General features: G+C 33.5%; 2 long non-coding RNA genes across 2 annotated transcripts; both read left to right on the top strand.

Annotated features, from left to right (window-relative positions):
* The first annotated feature begins 546 nt into the window (after positions 1-546).
* LOC147410655 (uncharacterized) lies at positions 547-5,270 on the top strand. The gene is made up of 2 exons (XR_015177298.1): positions 547-2,071; positions 4,012-5,270. It is a non-coding gene; the product is annotated as an uncharacterized LOC147410655 (long non-coding RNA).
* Positions 5,271-6,367: 1,097 nt separating this feature from the next.
* Positions 6,368-13,264, top strand: LOC147410654 (uncharacterized). The gene is made up of 3 exons (XR_015177297.1): positions 6,368-6,610; positions 11,415-11,838; positions 12,960-13,264. It is a non-coding gene; the product is annotated as an uncharacterized LOC147410654 (long non-coding RNA).
* The last annotated feature ends 11,532 nt before the right edge of the window (positions 13,265-24,796 follow it).

Genomic DNA, 24,796 nt, shown 5'->3' with positions numbered 1-24,796 from the left:
GAAAAGATTAAAAAACAAGGACAATCTGTTGACGATTTATGTTCATTTAGTGAATAATTTTCATGAGAATCAAAATTGAAGCCTATAATTTAAGTAATCATTATTGTCACACCAACTTTTACTAATGCCACACCAATTTTTAGGTAAATCACCAAAGAATTGTAGACATTTGGTGTGGCTTTAGTAACTCTCTAATTTAAGACCTTCTTGTAAACATCTTAGAGACTATTCCGAAAAAATCTTGACAACCCCACTTGGCAAACTCAATTGACTACCTTGCCGTGGTAAGTTTTGGAGTTGTAGAACTGCGCTGTTCGGGATACATAGAAGTACTTTCCTATAAAATAAAAAAAAATTGTATCTCGAGGGATCCGTTTCATGACCTTGTCACGTGAGGTAATCGATTAAGTATGCCACGTGTGGGATAGCCAAATTCAGACGATAAAACCACTGGTTTTTATTTGTTTGAATATGATCAGATAACTCTTTGAAAGACGTGAGATGGACGCTACCTTTAACTAAAGTCAGATCTGATAATTAATAAAGTTGATGTATTATTGAAGGAAAGGATAGCGGATAGCTTTACTTTTGAATGAGGTCAACACATTTTTATGCAACTTGATGGTGAATTATCGTTTCCCCTCTTTATTCATTCCTTCCCTACAGAAGAAGGAGAAGAAAAAGAAGAATAGAATCCATGGCTGTTGAAGCTATTGTTCGTGCAGTGGTGGACAAACTTGCTGATCTGCTCGTTGAAGAAGCAACTTTCCTACAAAGAGAGCTGAGGCAGATGCAATGTTTTCTACGAAACGCAGATGAGAAACAACGAACAAATTCGAATGTGAAGATTGGCACGGAGATACAACAGATCCAGGAAAATATCCGTCCATCAACCTATGGAGGAGGAAGCAGAAGAGGTAAGTCAAGCTCTACAAGTAAAATATTGCGTGGATTGAGACGAACTTCTCCTCATCATCACAACGATGAAACTCAAGTTGAAGGTTTAGATGATGATGCGAATGTCTTAAAATTTCGACTAACTGGGGATCCGTCACGCCGATGTGTGATTTCTATAGTTGGAATGGGAGGTCTAGGAAAAACTACACTTGCTAAAAGAATTTATATGATTGCGATGAAATTAAAATTTCTTTTGAATGTTGTGCTTGGGTTTATGTATCTCAAGTATACAATACAAAAGAGCTTTTGCAAGATGTAGCAAAGAAGTCAATGGATCTCGAAAGGTAAGTCTCAGGAAAGATGAATGAAGAAAAACTGAAAGAATTAAAGATCATTGGATTCTTGAAAGAACAAATGTATTTAGTAGTCATGGAAGATGTTTGAGAATTCAATATATGGAATCAACTTAAAAAATGTATTTCCCAATACAAATAATGGGAGTAAATCTTCACTACTCACAAGGAGATAGTTTTGGATGCTGATCCAAAATATCTCCCACATGAGCAACCTCTAAGTGATGACGATAGTTGGGAGTTGTTTATTAAGAAGCAGATATATTTTTTTTATGGTAAAAGAAATTACTCTTCCAAAGGATCTAGAGGTAGTTGGAAAAAATATCGTGAAAAAGTGTGGGGGTTTATCACTGCAATTGTATTATTGGGATTTTTTTTTATCAAGGACAGGCAACAACTTCTGTGGGTGGACTAAATTGCTTGCTCGTGTAAATTGGCAACTCAATCAAGACCAAACACCATCCTCAGAAATCTTAGCCTTGAGCTATAATGACTTGCCTTTCTACCTGAAATCGTGCTTTCCATATCATCTTTCCTGAAGACTGAGATCCATGCGAGGGATTTGATAAATTTGTGGATATTAGAGGGATTTATACAACAAATAGGTGACGAAATAGCTGAGAATGCCGCAGAAGACTACTTGGAAGAGTTGATTGATTGATGCATGGTTCAAGTAGCGAAGAAGCCTTATGGGACTATAAATACTGTATTCATGATCTTTTGAGAGACCTTGCAATATCAAAAACGGAGGAAGTCAAGTTTTTCGCATTCATCCCAATACAAGTTCTTTCTCTACATTTGTTCCAGCAATCGTAAACAAGGTTCGTTGAATTTACCCTTTTTTTCAGGATATTTTATTCTGATCTTAAACTTACATATATATAGCTTTTCTTTTTGGATGGTTCCCTCACCTTCAAAAACTGGGAATTTTTTGGCCTAATGGATTTGGAGGAAGGAGCACTACCCTGTCTTAGAGAGTTGTTAATTTATGATTGTTGACAATTGAAGGCACTTGATGATGGATATTGTAGCATATAACCACCCTTCAGAAATTGGTTTTAACTCGTATATGCTTGTCAATTAATCATGACCTTCAACCTTAGGTTTCTATGTAATAGACTTTTTGTTTTTTTTATAAATAAAATTACGAGTTCAAGATTATGTTTAATGTCTAATTCTACTTTTATAATTTGTTTTTCTTGTATTGGCAAGCTACCACCTATGTGGTCGTAGTGGAAACCTTTTTTGTGTGGTCTTTCAAGTAGTTTATGACTAGAATGTTGTATTTAGTTTGTTGTTTTTACTTGCACCTAGCCAGGTTAGAGTCTCAACTCTCAATCAAGTTATTCCTCTACATTTTATATTTGTGAAGAACCTAAAAAATATGTATTTTTTGAATATTAAGATTTTATATACTTTTAAATTCAATGTATCTTTATTTTCTCATCCAAGTTAACTCACAAGTTGTATGAAAATGAAATTATCTTGTTTACTAGGACAACAAACCTTCAAAACAATTTATGAAGTCGGTAAAAAACTAGTTTTGGAAAATAACTTGTTATTTTTTTAATTGTTAAAGATTATTGGATGAAAAATCGAATTTGTAACTGCATGCTTTTGCCACGTCAGCCGAGTACAGATCGAGTGAAAATTTTCTAGTCAGAAAATCATTAGCGTAAATTTTTTTAGCAAAAAAAATCACTGCAGTCGGCACCAAAAGAAAAAAAAAAGGATAATTTATTGACGATTTATATTCATTTGATGAATAATCTTCATGGGAATCAAAACCTAGGATTATAATTAAGAGAGATTTACTTGCAGACCTAACTGTTGCATTTTATTACAAAAACTCCCTTGGAGTTCTCATAACTCAAAGGAAACCTTACTTCATCATTTTTGTTTCCCATGGAACCTTACTTGAACAAATTTGTTACCTAGCAAATTTTGTAGCAGTGATCCATGTCATAAAATTCAAATTGATGTAGTTAATTTGTTACTTATAGTCGTGTTGGAGTAACATTGAGATTGACATCTTTCAGGATATTGGTGTGCACAGAACCATAGATGCTTTTCACTTGTATCTTGATGAAAAGCATCTATGGTTCTATAGACACATCCACATCAGCAATGTCCAAATGATGTTAATTTCAATGTTACTTCAGCATTTTCCTGTTACGTAATATACCTTGGAGTAGATCCTAACCGCATAAGTTTGTGGCATCCAAAAACCTGATCTGATGCCACATGGTTATTAAAGGACAAAATTCTAAAAACTCTGGAAAAAGTAGATTAATTTTCACCATTGAATTTTAGTTTTAAATTTTGGAGTTAGGTAGCCATCCATTTTCAATCAAACTCAAAAAGATTTTATTTTTCGAATTTTTTTCTTTTGAATATCAAATTTTCCCTGAAATGTAGAAGGTTGTGATCTTGGATTGCTAATTTTGATAATCCATGTAGGCCCAATGACCCTTAGTAAGATTTAACCTAATTCATTAAGTAAGGTTTGTTCAAGTTTGTAACTGGATACAGTAAGGGAGTTTATGTAATAAAATTGAAAAAGATAGGTCTGCCCGGTAAATCTCTCTATAAAATCACTGCTTTTTTGCTTTTTTATTTGTTTGAAAGATGTGAAATGGAATCTACCTTTAAATAAAGTCTGATGTGATATTTAATATATTTACTTTTGAATGAGGTCTACACATTTTTATGCAACTTGGTCATGAATTTTCCTTTCACTTTATTCATTCCTTCCTTGCAGAAGAAGAAGAAGAGAATCCATGGCTGCTGAAACTATTGTTACTGTGGTGGTGAACTTCAATGGGATCTCCGACCATCGATCAACCTATGGTATTGAAGCTATTGGTGGAGGAAGAAGCAGAGGTGCGTCAAGCTATACAAGTAAAAGATTGCGTGGATTAAAACGAACTTCTCCTCACCACAATGATGAAACTCAAGTTGTTGGTTTAGATGATGATGCAAATGCCTTAAAATCTCTACTAACTGGGAACATCCGACGATGACGATGTGTGATTTCTATAGTTGGAATGGGAGGTCTAGGAAAAATTACAGTTGCTAAAAGAGTCTATGAGCATGATGAAGCTAAAAGTCATTTTGAATGATGTGCTTAGGTTTATGAATCTCAAGTATACGATACTAAAGACCTTTTGCAAGATATAGCAACGAAGTCGATGGGTCTCGAAAGGGAGGTCTCATGAAAGATGAATGAAGAAGAACTGAAACGAATAAAGATCAATGAATTCTTGAAAGAGCAAAGGTATTTAGTAGTCATGGATGATGTTTGAGAATTCAATATATGGAATCAGATAATGGGAGTGGAATAATCCTCAGAAATCTTAGCTTTTAGCTATAATAACTTGCCTTTCTATCTGAAATCGTGCTTATATATTTTGGCATCTTCCCCGAAGACTATGAGATTCATGCAAGGAATTTGATAAATTTGTGGATATCGAAGGGATTTATGAAACAAATAGGTGACAAAATAGCCGAGGATGCCACAGAGGACTACCTGGAAGAGTTGGTTGATAGATGCATGATTCAAGTAGCAGCAAAAAGCCTTACGGGACTATAAAAAAAAAAATTGTATTCTTGATCTTTTGAGAGTCCTTGCAATATCAAAAGTGGAGGAAGTCGAGTTTTTTCACATTCATCCAAATACAAGTTCTTTTTCTTCATTTGTTCCAGCAATCGTAAACAAGGTCCGTCGAATAGGAAGGCTGTGAAACCTTCAGGATATTTTGTTCTGATCTTAAACTTACAGATATAGTTTTTCTTTCTGGATGGTTCCCTCAGCTTCAAAAATTGTAATGGATTTGAAAGAATGGAAGAAGGAGGAAGGAGCACTGCCCTATCTTAGGGAGTTGTTAATCTATATGATTGTTGACAATTGAAGACATTTCATGATGGATATTGTAGCATTTAATTAAAACACCTTCCAGAAATTGGTTTCTATGTAATAGACTTTTTCTTTTAATAATTAAAATTTCAGGTTCAAGATTATATTTAATGTCTAATTCTACTTTAATGGTTTGTTTTACCACCAATGTGGTTGTATTGGAGTCCTATTTTCTTTTCTTTTTATCTGGTCTTTCAATTCAGATTGTAGTTTATGACTGGAGGGATGTTGTATTTAATTTGTTGTTTTTGCACCTAGCCAGGTTATAGTCTCAATCAAGTTATTCCTCTACATTTTATATTTTGTGAAGAATCTAAAAATTCTTTATTTTTTCAATATTAAGTTTTTAAATACTTTTAAATTCAATATATTTTAATTCTCTCATCCAAGTCAACTCACAAGTTGTCCACTTGATTTTTGAGTTGAGTTTTGAAGTTTAACAAATTATGGGATGAAATTATCTTATTTACCATGACAACAAACCTTATTACAATTTACGAAGTCTGTAAAAACTTAGTTTTGGAAAGTAAGTAAGTTATTTTTTTTAATTATTAAAGATTATTGGATGAAATGTCGATTTACTACAAAAAAAAAAGAAAAAAGAAGGGACCTTTGATGATGGAATTTTAGTGACGGATATTAGAATTGTAGCTAAAAGCCCACAATAACAACAAAAATGCTATCCATCCCTTAAAAATCAATCAATTTGAAAATTATTAGCGACAGTCTTAATTTTTTTTCGCTAAATATTATTTAATAGGGATGATTTATTTATTTTCGACGTTATAAATATTATCATTAACCTTTTAGCAATGATCTTGTTAACTTTTACTATAATTTTTTGAAGGAAAAATCTTTTAGCAACGGTTATATATATACATATTAGTGAGGATTTTGTTAATTATCATTATAAATATATTTGTTAGCCATGATTTTATAATCTACTAATTCGTGATTTCATCACTTTTACTATCTACAAATTTGTAAATATACCAACGAATTCATTGACTATAAAAGTGACTAATTCTCTCAAAATATTTGTTTTGGGAATTAAAATGAACAGTTTATCGAAACCCAAATTTGAACATAAGTTGCCCACGTTTGGGAAAAAATCCCTAAAAAATTTAGAGAGATTTTATTTCCACACCAACTTTAGTTAACGCCACTCCAATTCATATGAATTACCACACATCTTGGGGGTGGAGTCAGCAAATGCCACATTGTGGCATAGTAGCTCTCAAAATTGTTCAAGTCTGAACTGCTCTGAAACTCTTTCTCGCTCCCACGAAGATGTTGAACCAGAACCAAAGAGGTCTCACTTCCAACTCCATTTAAACCTAGTTTCTCTCACTCTCTCTCATCGAAAGCACACATCGGTGAAAAACCAAATTGACTAAAACCTTAGAACGATCCTTGAAGAAAAGCTTGGAACGATTCTCTACTGGTAAGATTTCTTCATTCTTTCTCCATTTGATAGGTTTAGAATCTGTTCTTTGTAGTTTCATTGAAGGTTTTTTTTTTTTATATTATCTGAATGTAGCTAATGCAAAGTTGTTCCTGTCTTGGAATTACGGTTTCTAAGTCATCTAGGGTTTTGTTGGTAAGAAAATTGATCTGAATATGCGTTGTTTTGACCTTAATCAATCTGGATTGATCTGAATGTGTTTCAGTCTGAATGTCTGATTTAAGGAAATAATTTTCTAAGAATGCTAGAAGTTTGTGTTTCAGTCTCTGTTTTGCAACTCAAGAAGAGATTTGAGTTTCTCATAGGAAATCTAATAGTTATTGTTTGTTATTTCATGATTCACGAATTCAGAGTACCAAATTTGCTTCCCCATTTCATTGAGTGAACAATGATTCTTTTTTTTTCCTCCACCAGAAATTAATCCTGTTTTTAGCATTAAAAAAGGTCATTTGGATTCAAGTGTAACAACAATTGATTAATGCTTTTCGCTCTGCTTGAGATAAAATTTATCTACGACCACCTTTGAATAGGCTTTCTCAACCACTTGTTCTTGTTGTAAAGTTTTGATTTTGGATTGGCTTGATTACCATTTATATATCCAAGTAGTTTTTTCTTTGCACATTCTCCTTATCCCCAAAATGAATTTTTTATTTTTTTACTTTTTAAATTTAGTGCAAATTCTTATAGATTTGTATGGTTCATCACTTGCCTTTGGGTTTTGTAGACCTTGTCCATAATCGGGTTTATGCCTTCCAATTTCAACCAAGTTAGGAAGAAAAAAACATAACATTCACATGCGAAGATCCAATAGGATGTAGCTGGGTTCTTATTCATTCCTTCCTTGCAGAAGAAGAAGAAGAAGAAGAAGAAAAAGAAGAACGAAATCCATGGCTATTGAAACTATTGTTACTGTGGTGGTGGACTTCCATGGGATCTCCGACCATCGATCAACCTATGGTATTGAAGCTATTGGTGGAGGAAGAAGCAAAGTTGCGTCAAGCTATACAAGTAAAAGATTGCGTGGATTGAGACGAACTTCTCCTCACCACCATGATGAAACTCAAGTTGTAGGTTTAGATGATGATGCAAATGCCTTTAAATCTCGACTAACTGGGAACACCCGACAACGACGATGTGTGATTTCTATGATTGGAATGGGAGGTCTAGGAAAAACTACACTTGCTAAAAGAGTCTATGAGCGTGATGAAGCTAAAAGTCATTTTGAATGATGTGCTTGGGTTTATGTATCTCAAGTATACAATACTAAAGACCTTTTGCAAGATATAGCAACGAAGTCGATGGGTCTCGAAAGGGAGGTCTCATGAAAGATGAATGGAGAAGAACTGAAACGAATAAAGATCAATGAATTCTTGAAAGAGCAAAGGTATTTAGTAGTCATGGATGATGTTTGAGAATTCAATATATGGAATCAGATATTGGGAGTGGAATAATCCTCAGAAATCTTAGCTTTGAGCCATAATGACTTGCCTTTTTATTTGAAATCGTGCTTATATATCTTGGCATCTTCCCTGAAGACTATGAGATTCATGCAAGGAATTTGATAAATTTGTGGATATCGAAGGGATTTATGAAACAAATAGGTGACAAAATAGCCGAGGATGCCGCAGAGGACTACGTGGAAGAGTTGGTTGATAGATGCATGATTCAAGTAGCAGTGAAGAAGCCTTATGGGACTATGAAAAAAATATTGTAATCATGATCTTTTGAGAGACCCTGCAATATCAAAAGCGGAGGAAGTCAAGTTTTTTCACATTCATCCCAATACAAGTTCTTTTTCTACATTTGTTCCAGCAATCGTAAATAAGGTCCGTCGAATTTATCCCTTTTTTCAGATAGTGAACATTTCCAACCTTAGCAAGGCTGTGAAACCTTTCAGGATATTTTATTCTGATTTTAAACTTACAGATATAGTTTTTCTTTCTGGATAGTTCCCTCAGCTTCAAAAATTGGAATGAGGAAGGAGCACTGCCCTATCTAAGAGAGTTGTTAATCTATATGATTGTTGACAATTGAAAACATTTCATGATGGATATTGTAGCATATAAAACACCTTCCAGAATAGACCTTTTTTTTTTTAATAATTAAATTGCAGGTTCAAGATTATATTTAATGTCTAATTCTACTTTAATGGTTTGTTTTACCACTTATGTGGTTGTATTAATTGGAGTCCTATTTTCTATTCTTTTTATCTGATCTTTCAATTCAGATCATAGTTTCTGACTGGGGGGATGCATTTAATTTGTTGTTTTTGCACTGAGCCAGGTTAGAGTCTCAATCAAGTTATTCCTCTACATTTTATATTTTGTGAAGAACTTAAAAATTCTTTATTTTTCAATATTAAGTTTTTAAATACTTTTAAATTCAATATATTTTAATTTTCTCATCCAAGTCAGCTCACAAGTTGTCCACTTGATTTTTCGAGTTTAACAAATTATGGGATGAAATTATCTTATTTACTATGACAACAAACCTTCAAAACAATTTATGAAGTTTGTAAAAAAATAAGTTGTTATTTTTTTTTTAATTTTTAAAGATTATTGGATGAAATGTTGATTTACTACCCAAAAAAAAAAAAAGTGACCTTTAATGACAAAATTTTAACGTTGGATATTATAACTGTAGCTAAAAGCCCACAATAAGGACAGAAATACTATCTATAGCTAAAAATCAATCAATTTGACAATTATTTTCTGTTTTTAAATATTATTTAATAGGGATGATTTATTTATTTTTGACGCTATAAATATTATCATTGACCTTTGAGTTATGGTTTTGTTAACCATTACTATAATTTTTTGAAGGAAAAATCTTTTAGCGACTGTTAATTATTTCTGTCCGTTGCTATAAATATACATATTGGTGATGATTTTGTTAATTATCACTATAAATATATTTGCTAGGCTCAATTGTATAACCAACCAACTCGTGATTTCATCACTTTTAATATCTACAAATTTGTAAATATACCAATGAATTCATTGACTATAAAAGTAATGAATTCACTCAAAATGTTTGTTTTGGGAATTAAAATGAACAGTGTATTGAAACTCAAATTTGGACATAAGTTGAGCACGTTTTGGGAAAAATCCCTAAAAAAATTTAGAGAGATTTTATTTCCACCCTAACTTTAGCTAACGCCACCCCAATTCATATGTAAATTCACCTAAAACTACCACACATCTTCGGGTGGAGTTAGCAAAAGTTGGTGTGGCATAGTAGCTCTCAAAATTGTTCAAATCTGAACTCTCATCGAAAGCACACATCGGAGAATAATCAAATTGACTAAACCTTAGAACGATCTTTGAAGAAAAGCTTGGAACAATTCTCTACTGGTAAGATTTCTTCGTTCTTTCTCCATTAGGTTAGGTTTAGAATATGTTCTTTGTAGTTTTATTGAAGATTTTTTTATATCTGAATGTAGTTAATGCAAAGTTGTTCCTGTCTTGGAATTATGGTTTCTAAGTCATCTAGGGTTTTGTTGGTAAGAAAATTGATCTGAATATACATTGTTTAAACCTTAATCAATCTGGATTGATCTGAATGTATATATGATTTAAGGAAATAATTTTCTATGAATGCTAGAAGTTTGTGTTTCAGTCTGTTTTGCAATTCAAGAAGAGATTTGAGTTTCTCATAGGAAATCTAATAGTTATTGTTTGTTATTTCACGATTCTTGAATTCAGAGTACCAAATTTGCTCTCCTATGTCATTGAGTGAACAATGATTCTTTTTTTTTCCTCCACCAGAAATTAATCCAGTTTTTAGCATTAAAAAGGGTAATTGGATTCACGTGTAACAACAATTAATTAATGCTTTTCGCTCTGCTTGAGATAAGAATTATCTACGACCACCTTTGAATAGGCTTTCTCAACGACTTGTTCTTGTTGTAAAGTTTTGACTTTAGATTGGCTTGATTACCATTTATATATCCAAGTAGTTTTTTCTTTGCACATGCTCCTTATCCCCAAAATGAATTTTTTATTTTTGTACTTTTTAAATTTAGTGCAAATTCTTATAGATTTGTATGGTTCATCACTTGCCTTTGGTTTTTGTAGACCTTGTCCATAATCGGGTTTATGTCTTCCAACTTCAACCAAGTTAAGAAGAAAAAAAACATATAACATTCACATGAGAAAAGCCAATAGGATGTAGATGGGCTCCTATTCACTTGTGTGGCCCAGTCAGAAAATCAACATGTAAATGTTTTGATGACCAGAAAACAGAGGCTGAAAAGCCATAGATTTCTTTAATAATATACTGAGAAAACAAAACTTTAAAGTATAAGAATACATTTTGTCACATAAATTTCTGCACTTGATATTTCGATTGAATGAATGCATATGTCCATATCATACATTTTTTTTTTTTTTAGAGATTGAGCTTCAAGACTTCTTTGTTTTCTACATAAAATATTTATAAGGGTTAGTCAGACTAGCCTTACTAAGTTAGCAAAGATTTCACCCTCACTAAGAGTCCTTGGGCTCAACTTGTAGCATCCAAAAACATGAACCAATGCAAAATTACCTTTGAAAAAAACTTAGCAGCTTCAATTAAGCTTTGACTACGTCTTCACACCGTCCTCTTAAGCTTGGATTGGATATTCTTCTCATATAATCTCTCTCAGACTCCCAATACAAAGATCAAAGTAGGGGTGTTCTATCCATATTCTTAATTTATTGGAATTTTTTCTTCTCTTTAAGCTAATGGTCCACCCTACTCTTATTCTTTTTTTTTTCCCCATAAAATGTGCACAATCGGCCAGAGGGTTCAATTGCAGAGGGATATTTAGCCAAAGAAGGTATTTGCATGGTGTGGAGACAAAGTTGAACCGTGCACCACGAAATGCCGATGTTGTAGGAGTGAAGTAAACCAAGGGTTATCCATATTTGGAGGAGTAGGTCGTGGTCTTGGGAAGGAAGACTCAATATCTCTCAAGCACAAAACATGGGCACAGATGCATCGATTGTACTCTTTAATTGTGAAGAAGTGGTCCCATTTATCAAGACAATTGCTACATGTTACTACTAGGTTAATAGAATAGAATATCGTACCTTAATAATATCTTTTCTTATGTTTTGTAATATAGAGAACACCTTCAATTGATTAAAAGTCAAAATTGTTGGAAGAGCCCAATAGAAATAGAACGATTGCATAATGATCAATTTCCCAAATGGTTCGCATCACATGTAAGTAGTACATATTAATATAATATGTTAGAAAAACAACTTATGTATGTCATGGATTTATTTTTATTGCATTATAACAATTACTTGGTTACCCAAACAGATTGAAATGCTTTATCAAAGATGTGACCAATGTTTAACTATTGACCTTAGATGGCTTGAAAAATGTCTTACCAAGATCGCTTGTACGTTGAAGAGGTTTATTGTCAATGACTTGGTTTAGAACAAAATCTGTTGATCAGAAAAGTAAAATTCAAAATAGTGGAGTTGTCATTACTGCAAAAACGTCAAGCTTTGCAAGTGTTAGGGACAAGAATCCTGTAATTGCTAACGTCACATATTATGGTGTTTTTACGAATATCTTTGAAATAGATTATTATGAAGAGAGGAAGATCGTCTTATTTAAATGTGACCGTGTTGACATCACACAAGGGAGGGGTATCAAAGAAGATGAATTGGGATTCACAGTTGTGAATTTCAAGCGGCTATCAAGCAACAATGTATCTTTCATCCTTGCCTTTCAGGCTTTACAAGTATTTTATGTGGAAGACCTAGTAGATAAGGATTGGCATATAGCTATTAAGATAAAGTCTAGGAATTTTTTTGACATACAAGGGGAAATGTCTTCAAATGATGGAGGGACATGTATGGTGAGCGAGCCATGTAATGCTTCCGTATTAGATGAAAACGAAGTGGGTGCTGAAACTATTAGTGAAGTTAGAATTGATGTGCCTGGGATAATTATTTATGTGCCTTTAGTAGACAACCCTTTAATGGGAGAAGATTATGGTGTTGATTCAGGGTATGAAGATAGTGAACAAGATGACATCCTTTCTGATTATTGACTCATATAGCCAAATGAAGGGATAAAATAAATACCTTTTTACATGGAGTTTGGTAATTTTTAAAAATCTCCAGTTAACATCACAATCTACTACTTATTTTTGTTAGTCTCATCCGTTTTATTTGTTTCTTATTTTAGATAGAAGAGTGCATATGTATTAGTTTACCTTATAATCATGTCTTTTTTGTGTTGGCTTAAATTCTTTTATTTTTACTATTCTAAGTAAATTATTTTTGTAGAGCACCTTGCAGTGGACTTACGATTACGTATCCTTCATCAGGTTTTGAATCACGAGATGGGAGTACATCACAAGCCGCATCTGAGACACCCAAACTGGATGCAAGATCGTATTAAGTAATTATTAGAACATTTAATTATTTTTCTAAGAAAGTTATAAATACTATTTTCAATGATTATAACTTGATTTATTCAATGATTCTTCCATGATATAAGTTCTTGACGGACTTGAGGTCCTAATCAGTGCACCCTAAGATTCATTTCAATGATATTATTTCAGTCCATATTAGATATTCTTTTTTGTTTTCAGAAATTTTTGACATCATAATATATTTGGATATTCTAACATATTATTAATTTTTCATGTTGCTTGATATATTGTATCTAATAATTTTATTTTTTATTGATGCCTATGTGATTTAATACATTTTATGCCATGTTTCTTATATTTACATATTATATGATATTTTGTAATTATTTTTTTCAAAAAATATATCTTTATAAAATTATTAATTTTTTAATGATAAAATTTAAATTCGTCAGTATAATTACTAACAAATGTTGATTAATAGTGCCCGAAAATAATTTGTCACTAATGTTTATTATACTGATGTTGCATTTTCCATCACTATAAAATTATAGTGATTGTTTTTAATACCATCACTATTAAAAATTCAAGGTTTTTGTATTTTATATATTTATCATTAACGATAATTTTTTTCCATCGCTATAGATTGACTAATATCAACGATAGCTAGATTCTGTCACTAAAATTTTTAGTGACAGAGACTTATAGCGACAATAAAGTGATGAACATGCATTACATCACTACACGGTTTTAGTGATAGAAACTATACTTTTGGTGATGGGTTTTTTCCGTTGCTAAAATTTGATTTTCTTATAGTAGCCCGTATTGTAAATGCACCGAGGGTATTTAATATAAATCATACTATTTACAGTATATATATAGGTTACATGGACCGAGGGATCATATAGAATCTGGATCGAGGTCCACATTTGGGCCATGTGGACTACCCCATTGGTCCAAATGACAACTCAGCCCTCTTGTTTGTGGTATAGATTGGGTTTGAGAAAAAAACAGATGCATTGATATGTCAACAATAAATGTATTTATTAAAGATATATTAAATGCATCTATTATATAAAAGGCTAAGATGCCTTTGCTTTTTTCACTTAAAACAAAATGGATATGGGTATTTTGGAAAGTGAGTGTTGGAAATCGCTAACATCCTCATGAGGTCTTGTACTATCTTGATAATTTCAATTTGGGTCTGGATCATATACACCCAAGAAAATATCATCTTAATGGCGTTGCTTGAAGTAGTTGGAAGTGATTCATTTAGGTCTTTTTATTTATTTTTTAAATAAATAATCCTATACATTTCTGCAAAGAAAAAAATTATAAAATTATTTGGGTAAGATGAGAAGGAAAGAAATTTTTAGACTAATTAAAAATTCAATACTGGAGTATTCTAAAAAATTATACACATCTCATGTGCCTTCTCAATTTGCCAAGTCGCACACCAATGATTGACTTTTTGATCATTGAGTTGAGTTGATCTTATTCACCTAATTATTTGTTAATTGGCTAGAAACAAAGAGATGTGATGGTTAAGGTTCAATCGTCCTTTATGTGATCGGACACGGACGGATGTGTTACATGCCGTTTGTTAAACTGAAAAAAAAAGTGTTGAAAGATGTTAATCATTAAAACTTATAAGCTTTGAATCTAAATGTTGTAAACGTTGTTTGTTTATTTGTTTAAATAGTATTGAATTCAAAAAAATAAAGAACTAAATTCCCATATTTATGTTTGTTATATATTGTTGAAAATTGATAAATTGTCTATTTTGCCATTTTCATCACATTAAGTGTTATTTGCATGTTTCAAATGTGTATTTCTTATCCAATATAATAAAACATATTATTTCTTACAAAATATATAATTAAGATACAACTCATATACAAGTCATTATATCCAAATTTATAAATAATACATACTCTATTTTTCCAATTTTTAAACAAATCCTATTGATCAAAAAATTTTTTTAAACAATTCCTTGCGTAGGTCTACAATATTGTTGGAAAGTTCATATATCAATCTTTTTAACTTCAGTTTTTTCTTCTTCCTCCTCCACATCTATTGATGTAGCAATGTTCAACTCATTGTACCACATGAATAAGCTGCAACTAGTTTGTCATGGTTGGAAGAAGATTTACATAAAAGAGTATAAATCAATCATTTAAGTTATATTTAGAACTACATAACTTACGTGCAATACCAATAATTTAAATGGTCTTTTATTGTTAATTTGGGACAGTAATAAAATCTTCTCCCTTTATTTTTCATTTTTATTGGATGTTATGGTTATTAACTTGCATGGTCTACATCTACATTTACAACATTTCAATTTATCCAACAAAATCCAGAGCCCCGCATTATATCAAAAAGTAATATTTTCCTCATTTATATACCGCTAAAAACAATTGACCAAAGTAGTTGATTTTACTAGATGGTTTTAAGTTATCGTTCCAAGTAAAACGATTGGGGGTAATATCATAATTTTTATAAAATTTGATAAATAAAGGTTTTTTTTGGTGTGGTGGATCATTGTGACTGCAAAACAGTCGTTTTCATCTTCGCAACCTTTTCGTTGCTAATGGATGGGTCATCAATATTTTCTACTTGCTTAAGTGTGACATCCATTGGAAAATTAAAATAGTTGCGAATTTCTTAAATAGAAGGTGACAAATTAGGGAGAGGCATGGTGGAAAGTAATAAAGTTCAAAGTAATAAGAGAAAGAAGTATTAAACACATTGATTCTATTGCCAAAGCAATGATCAAAGAGGAAGAGAAGAAATTTCTAATGAAGATAATCTCCCACAAAGCTTAGAGTTCTCCACTAAAAAAGAAGAATAGAATGGGAAAAATGAAAAGTAACCTCGACATTTTATAAGGAAAATGTTTCTACAATCTTGTTTGCCAAATTAGAGGAAAAGTTATTTAGCAAATATTTTACAATAGAATAAAATCTTTTCTAATCCCTAAATAGAATATTCTAAGAATCTTAGATTTTAGTAATATCCAAGAGGGGGCATTGTAGAAATAAAAAATATTTTATAAAATCCCGAATTTTTAATTCGTATCTCGAGGAAAAAATAAATAGTGGAATTTTAAGAAAATCTTGAAAGTGGGATTTAGGGGTAAAACTTTAGGATGTTTCTGATCATTTTTAATGGAATCTGATCTCACCATTAGATTCAAAATGATCGAAAAACATAGTTTAACCTATAAGCACGTTCAAATGCGAGTCCAAATATAAAAGTTGCAAATCCTCGATTACCGGGTCGGACTAGGTTAAAATAGTGATTTTTTGTTAGAGTAATAATTTTTAAAATTCGATCATACCATTGGGTTCATAACGAAAAAGTATTCAACATAGACTATTTATTTATCATTTTTGGAGATCAGGAAGTCGAATTATCGCTAAAAACGAAAACGACATCAAGTTTAGGGGTCACATCAGGCCAAAAATGTAAATTTTTTTTGAAGACATAATTTGTAGAAATTGACTATACCATTAGATCCGAAATGAAAAATTAGGTGAACTAGAGTATTCATTTGTTAGTTTTGGAGTCCGGATGATCAAGTTATCATCGATCGAAATAATTGACAAAATACCGAATTCGTCCCACATTTTATTTAAATAATATTTTTAATTTTTTTAATATGTCATCTTCCCCAACGCGTCCATACGGCCGAGACATATAAAAAACAAATTTTTTTTTCTCTTCGATCTTTCATCTCAGATTTCTCACAAACGGCTCGCCGTCGACGATCGACGCAGAAGGGAGAAATGTCCGCAGCTACATTCTCTACAAAACCCACCCAACCTTTCTTTGTTTCACTTTCTATTTTACCCGATATCGTAAAAAATCAGCCGTATTTGGATACGGAAATTTCGAAACTTTGACCTCGGATTTCGTCCGTTTCCGGGTCAAATCGTCTTCCGACGCAGAAGGGAGAAATTTCCGCAGCCTCGTTCTCTACATAACCCACCCAAATTCCTTCCGTTTTCTTGTCTTTTTCACCCCGTATAGTAAAAAATTAGCCGTATTTTTATACGAATATTTCATAACTTCAACCTCGATTTTCATCAATTTTGGGGTCAAATCGTCTTTCATCGTAGAAGGGAGAAGAGAAGAGCACATCGAGATCTTCAAAATCATCGGGCCGATTTCGAAAATCAGCCGCTTCGAAGTTCGGTCCATCTCGATTTCCGCGCTATTCGCCTCGATTTCCGCGCACGTGCTTCAATTCCGTCGCCTAGTGATTGTAAGGAACTCTCAATTTCTATTAGTAATCATAGATTATGAAAATTGCATTTATGATTTTATTAAAAAATTTTGGATGTATTTCTAAAATATAGAATTATTTTTTTTATAAAAAAAATTCACGCAAGAAATTTCATGTTTGATATGTTTAATTGTATTTTTAACAAATTATACGTGGGTAGGATATTTTAACGGGTTATTTCCATAAATTGGGTCTTGTGCACTGCTCGGACCCCGTTTTAATATAAAATTTATTTTCTTTTTCAATATTATTGATAAAAATAAATTCTTTAGTTGGAAAATGTGATTTAATATTCAATGAACTCATATTGATTTGATGAATATCAGAAAATGGATGTTTTATTGAAGAAATTGAAAATTGTAAAAATCGAAAAAAGGGAAAAAGGGTATGAAACGGTAAAATGTCAGAGTCACACCCGAGGGGTGATGTCTGCATTTTACGTTGTTGTGTTGTGTGTAGGTTGGTAAACAGATATCCAGGGATAATATTGTTGGTTGCATGTTTATTTAAATTTCTGTTAGCGCGAGGCGCTCCGTTATGTTATTTATGTTAGGCCGGGTGGCCACACTTGCATGGTAGGAAACTGGATATCTATTCTCAACCTTGTATTGTTAATTTCTCTTTTATTTTCAAATGAAAATAATATACATATGTAGCTGTTAAAGAGTTTGTGAATGCCTGAGGGATAGTGCGTCATATCATCCAGAGTGGTGTACTATCCTGAGATGTACGGTAGGGACCACCAAGCTCATACGTGGTATGGGACGCGTATGAGAGTGGAGTCATAACTGGAATCCGGGTTTATTCCTCTCTATCTTTACCAGCGAACTTCTAATGTAAAGGTGGTCGTATACGAATGGTTTGTATATTTGGGAATCACATGCACGCCTGATAGGCATAGACGAAGATGATTAGTCAGTGATCACTAACAATCTATAGTAGTCGAACGTTCTGACACATCGAAAAGAGACCCATTGCTTACGGACACGTCAAACGGCCAGCCTGAGCTGGATAAATGATCAACCAAGCGTGGTAAGTGCAGCGACCGGCCAAAAAATCAGGAACTAAAAACCAGAGAGAAATTGTAACATCATGTCCCGACTAGGAGCGATCCAGTCGTGAATCCCAACACTCTAATTCCAATACTCCACCATTGTGTATTATGTATCTGTTGTTTATTTTGATATATAAAATGAAATCCATGTTTATTATTTCCCTTTGATCAATTAGATTTGTATAAAAAGATAATGTTATAGTGAGTACTACTGATCGATGTAATGTGAGTTTTAAAATGTTTAGTTGTTCATCCCTGGTTATATGTACCAGTTAATCGTAATTTCTTCTGTAAAACTTTGACTATTTTAAAATGATTCAGTATGCTTATTCGTTCATGTTAGGAGGGGTTATTGGGAGAAATTGTTTGTTTCCCTACTGGGTAACCATTGTTACTCACCATTTCTTTCTCTATTTTTTTAGTTTCAGATCCGAAGTTTGGCGAGGCAGATATAGAGCACGAGTGAGAATCATCTGGTGGGTCAGATAGACAGTCAGAGTTCGTCACTTGGTGAGTATTGAGGTTATTACCCCTAGTGGTGTCGATTTATCCGAGAGTATTATACATGTTGTTCTGAGTGTTAGGATTTCTGTTAGAGTGAGAAATTTTGTATAATCCTGTATCCTGGTTATTCTTCCGCACTCTTATCTTTCGTACGTTATTAGACTTATATAGGCTTCTGCTAATATTATATTTTATATCTGTATGCAGGATTGTATGCCGTTTATCAGGTGCTGATTAAACGCCTTGGATTGCTAACATAAACAGAGGAGACCATGCCGAAATTTCGAGGTGCCACCTAGTACCTCGAGATCTGACATGGGGATTTGTGTTAGCGTTCAGCGGGGCGCCACAGATGGTATCAGAGCATAGCATTAGATCCGTATGGGATACAGATCTGCTATGTTTTAGAGAATTTTTTGATACCATAGATATTAGATCGACAATCATAGAGTGTCACTAAGAATTCAGTATCCGAGCTCTTCAGTAATTTCGTATTGGGATTGCGAGCTCTTCTGTGTCTAGAAATCCTTAGAGCTTAGCAAGCGTAGAATAAAATTATAGGTTCATTCTGTTAGTAATGAAAATGGTATTCATTACTAGATTCATTTATACTAGTAGTTAATACTTCTATGAGAATGATGTTGGTGTGGTTCGGAGAAGTGCTTTGCTTCTGATAAAGTGAAGATTTCTGAACTTACAGGTTAGGAAATATGCAAGGAAATATTGGTGCAACTGGACCCATGACAAGGAGTCAAACTAGTGGGGAAGACTTATCTGGGTCAAGTAAACTCACTAAGTTAGAACAGTTGATAGAAGCAATCTCGGAGTTATCCCAAAGGCAGACTCGTATGGAAATGGGACAATTGGAGATGTTTGAGGCTCAAATGATTATGGTGGGTCAACTGACAAAGAGATTAGAGAGGATAGAAGAAAAGCTCGACCACCATCTTAAGGATAAATCCCAAAAGGATTCAAGGGTAAACATCCCAACACAAGGAAGACTACGAGAAGAAGTAGGGATATTGCAATCATCGCCTCAAAGCCTATTTGAAGAAAGACAGTTAGAATCTAATAAGAGGAAAACAATTACGAAACTAGCAAAGTCACGGGGAAAACAACCATGCATAAGAAGCGAGACTATAGAAATATCTGCTCAAGAGATGGAAGAGTTTTACAAGAAATAAAAACATATAATATTAAATCAGTTAAAAGAAAGAGTAGTGGCATGTTACGAATGTGGTAAGTTAGGACATAGAGGGGAGCAATGTTCCGGTCGACGTCAACTGATTAAAGATCCGTGGCTAAGAAAAATGTTAGATCGGCCAACTCAAGGAACGATAAGGCTACTGGATTTTAACAAGATTGATGAAAAACTTATGCCACCGCAATCAGACCGAATTAGCGGTCGAAAGCGAGAAGGAATGGAATTACAGATATCTCGGGGACATATTAGTCAATCCCAGACGTCTCTTCCTTCTAGATCAGATCCAGCCAAGAGACCGATGTATGCAAGACCGAGTGCCTCTGAACCCGCATATCCGCAGTACCGAGCTCCTACTCCACTATCGAGTTATAGGGTTTCTTCATCACCTAGCCATATAACAATTGAGACTCCAATGATGCCAATAGGGCCAAAGGAACCAACAAGACAGGTTCAGAGCCTACAGCCCCCAATCCACCAACTGCCCGCTTCACAGAGATCTACGAAGACAGGATCGTTGACATGCTACGCATGTGGTCAGGTGGGACATATTAGGAGAGAGTGCCCTCTATCACAGTCGCGAGCAAGGGTTGTGACCCAGGAGAAAGTACCTGTCTCTGACGAAATTTTGGAAGGTACGATTTCTAATTATGATGTTAGAAAATTAGACTTCTATTCAATGTTGTTTCATTTAGATCATATGCTTCTGATAAGATTATGCACACTTACGAAAGTTAGAAATTTTCGAGATAGGCCGAGTAATAAAACTGTCTATGCCACGAGAAGACTATGATTGACAAAAGGTTGTTGAGTACTAGGAGACAAAGAATGCTGATGAGATATGCACAGTAGAGTAGGATAGAAAAGAACATTACACAGGGAAATATGTGTTGTGGGGATGAGTACATCTATAACATGGTAATATTATGGTGTTGGGTTTGTATGCATAAAGGCTAAAAATATTTGTTGGTTAGAAAGATTAGATAAGAACCTACAAAGTATAGGTGTGCAATCTAAAAACTGAAATTTGGTAGGTGATCAAAATGAAGGAGTATTTGGAGGTAAACTCGACGTGTGAATGATGAATTTTATTAGGAAAGGTAAGGGGTAGATTTATGAATAGTGTAACATGTTGGATTTGGCAATTGAATAAGTTAAAAATAACATTAAAATGATTAGAATTATAATAGGAAAGAGTTAGATAGAAAAGGTAGTTTTGAAAGCAAGGTAGGTCAATGTAAAATGCGAGAAGGAATGATTAGGTGACAAGGTTGCATTAATGGTGACTTAATAGAATTGTGAGAAATAAATGAAGAAGGTAAGATAGCAATATTACTTATGAACTGAAAGTCATGAGAGATAGTTGTTAGATTTGTAAAAGTTAATTGTGGTACTGTCAATATTGGATGATAAGTGGAAATATGTCTGATTTAGGTAAAATATAAAGTTACATGAATAAGGATTAATTGATATTACAATGATATTTAAACAGTAACTGGTCAATACTGTAATTTTGGGAGTAGAGAAAGAAAGCGTGTGACTTGCAGCTTATGGGATCGTTTAAAATAATTGAACAGATTCTGAGCAAGTTCACCGGATGTTCCACGTGTCCATGTTGAAAAAGTATTTGTCAGGCCCTTCACACGTGGTTAGTTGCAAACCAATTTAATTGATGTAAGATTTACCCTCTTGATTAAGGTTTTAAATTATGAAAATTATGAGAAGATGTCACGGTAAGTAGAAATAGAATACTGCATTGAATATAAAGATATTGGTGTATGGGGAATAGAGATTTTAATGCAGTTTGTGAATTTAATGTTAGTAGATATTTGTATTATAGTAGGGATATAATAAGTGTAAAGGTTGTATATTATTTTATTAAGGAGTATTAAATGATGTGCAAATAGTAGTAATGTATTTGCGGTAAGTCTATGTAATGAGGAGTAATAATCAGGATAAATATGAGTAAAACATAATAGACGGTGTAATTGGTGAGAGAAGTAAATATAAAGAACAGAGAAGATTTGAAGGAATTGTTGTTGATAGATATTAGCAAGAAAGTGATACAAGGTGAATTGATTATTATCTTATTGTTATACAAATAATGGATTAGTTGGAGTATGAGTTTGAAATAGAGTGATTAATTAATGAATGTATTGGGTTGACGGAATATGGGAGACATAAGTCTACGAGTTATAAATCAGATTGGTTTGGGACTAACAATAGATGGTAATCGAAAATAAGCGTTGTCTCTTATATATGTCGTATTAGTAGAATCGCGACAAAGCTCAATAAGGTATGATTTAAATTTCGAGGACGAAATTTTTATTAAGGGGGGGAGAATGTAAAATCTCGAATTTTTAATTCGTATCTCGAGGAAAAATAAATAGTGGAATTTTAAGAAAATCTTGAAAGTGGGATTTAGGGGTAAAACTTTAGGATGTTTCTGATCATTTTTAATGGAATCTGACCTCACCATTAGATTCAAAATGATCGAAAAATATAGTTTAACCTATAAGCACGTTCAAATGCGAGTCCAAATATAAAAGTTGCAAAATCCTCGATTACCGGGTCGGACTAGGCTAAAATAGTGACTTTTTGTTAGAGTAATAATTTTTAAAATTCGATCATACCATTGGGTTCATAACGAAAAAGTATTCAACATAGACTATTTATTTTTCATTTTTGGAGATCAGGAAGTCAAATTATCGCCAAAAACGAAAACGACATCAAGTTTAGGGGTCACATCAGGCCAAAAATGTAAATTTTTTTGGAGACATAATTTGTAGAAATTTACTATATCATTAGATCCGGAACGAAAAATTAGGTGAAATAGAGTATTCATTTGTCAGTTTTGGAGTCCGGATGATCAAGTTATCATCGATCGAAACAATTGACAAAATACCGAATTCGTCCCACATTTTATTTAAATAATATTTTTAATTTTTTTAATATGTCATCTTCCCCAACGCGTCCATACGGCCGAGACATATAAAAAACAAATTTTTTTTTCTCTTCGATCTTTCATCTCAGATATCTCACAAACGGCTCGCCGTCGACGATCGACGCAGAAGGGAGAAATGTCCGCAGCTACGTTCTCTACAAAACCCACCCAACCTTTCTTTGTTTCACTTTCTATTTTACCCGATATCGTCAAAAATCAGCCGTATTTGGATACGGAAATTTCGAAACTTTGACCTCGGATTTCGTCCGTTTCCGGGTCAAATCGTCTTCCGACGCAGAAGGGAGAAATTTCCGCAGCCTCGTTCTCTACATAACCCACCCAAATTCCTTCCGTTTTCTCGTCTTTTTCACCCCGTATAGTCAAAAATCAGCCGTATTTTTATACGGAGATTTCGTAACTTCAACCTCGATTTTCATCAATTTCGGGGTCAAACCGTCTTTCATCGTAGAAGGGAGAAGAGACGAGCACATCGAGATCTTCAAAACCACCGGGCCGATTTCGAAAATCAGCCGCTTCGAAGTTCAGTCCATCTCGATTTCCGCGCTGTTCGCCTCGATTTCCGTGCACGTGTTTCAATTTCGTCGCCTAGTAATTGTAAGGAACTCTCAATTTCTATTAGTAATCATAGATTATGAAAATTGCATTTATGATTTTATTGAAAAATTTTGGTTGTATTTCTAAAATATAGAATTATTTTTTTTATAAAAAAAATTCACGCCAAAAATTGCATGTTTGATATGTTTAATTGTATTTTTAACAAATTATACGTGGGTATGGTATTTTAACGGGTTATTTCCATAAATTGGGTCTTGTGCACTGCTCGGACCCCGTTTTAATATAAAATTTATTTTCTTTTTCAATATTATTGATAAAAATAAATTCTTTAGTTGAAAAGTGTGATTTAATATTCAATGAACTCATATTGAGTTGATGAATATCAGAAAATGGATGTTTTATTGAAGAAATTGAAAATTGTAAAAATCGGAAAGAGGGAAAAAGGGTATGAAACGGTAAAATGTCAGAGTCACACCCGAGGGGTGATGTCTGCATTTTACGTTGTTGTGTTGTGTGTAGGTTGGTGAACAGATATCCATGGATAATATTGTTGGTTGCATGTTTATTTAAATTTCTGTTAGCGCGAGGCGCTCCGTTATGTTATTTATGTTAGGCCGGGTGGCCACACTTGCATGGTAGGAAACTGGATATCTATTCTCAACCTTGTATTGTTAATTTCTCTTTTATTTTCAAATGAAAATAATATACATATGTAGCTATTTTGTGAGTTGTTAAAGAGTTTGTGAATGCCTGAAGGGATAGTGCGTCATATCATCCGGAGTGGTGTACTATCCTGGGATGTACGGTAGGGACCACCAAGCTCATACGTGGTATGGGACGCGTATGAGAGTGGAGTTACAACTGGAATCCGGGTTTATTCCTCTCTATCTTTACCAGCGAACTTCTAATGTAAAGGTGGTCGTATATGAATGATTTGTATATTTGGGAATCACATGCACGCCTGATAGGCATAGACGAAGATGATTAGTCAGTGATCACTAACAATCTATAGTAGTCGAACGTTCTAACACATCGAAAAGAGACCCATTGCTTACGGACACGTCAAACGGCCAGCCTGAGCCGGATAAATGATCAACCAAGCGTGGTAAGTGCAACGACCGGCCAAAAAATCAGGAACTAAAAACCAGAGAGAAATTGTAACATCATGTCCCAACTGGGAGCGATCCAGTCGTGAATCCCAACACTCTAATTCCAATACCTC

This window comes from Akebia trifoliata, chromosome 1 (assembly GCF_017979445.1).
Source record: "Akebia trifoliata isolate Shusen 1 chromosome 1, ASM1797944v1, whole genome shotgun sequence".
In the NCBI taxonomy this organism is placed as follows: domain Eukaryota; kingdom Viridiplantae; phylum Streptophyta; class Magnoliopsida; order Ranunculales; family Lardizabalaceae; genus Akebia; species Akebia trifoliata.
The sequence above is the reverse complement of the archived record's forward strand: the minus strand, read 5'-3'. Positions and strand labels throughout refer to the sequence as shown.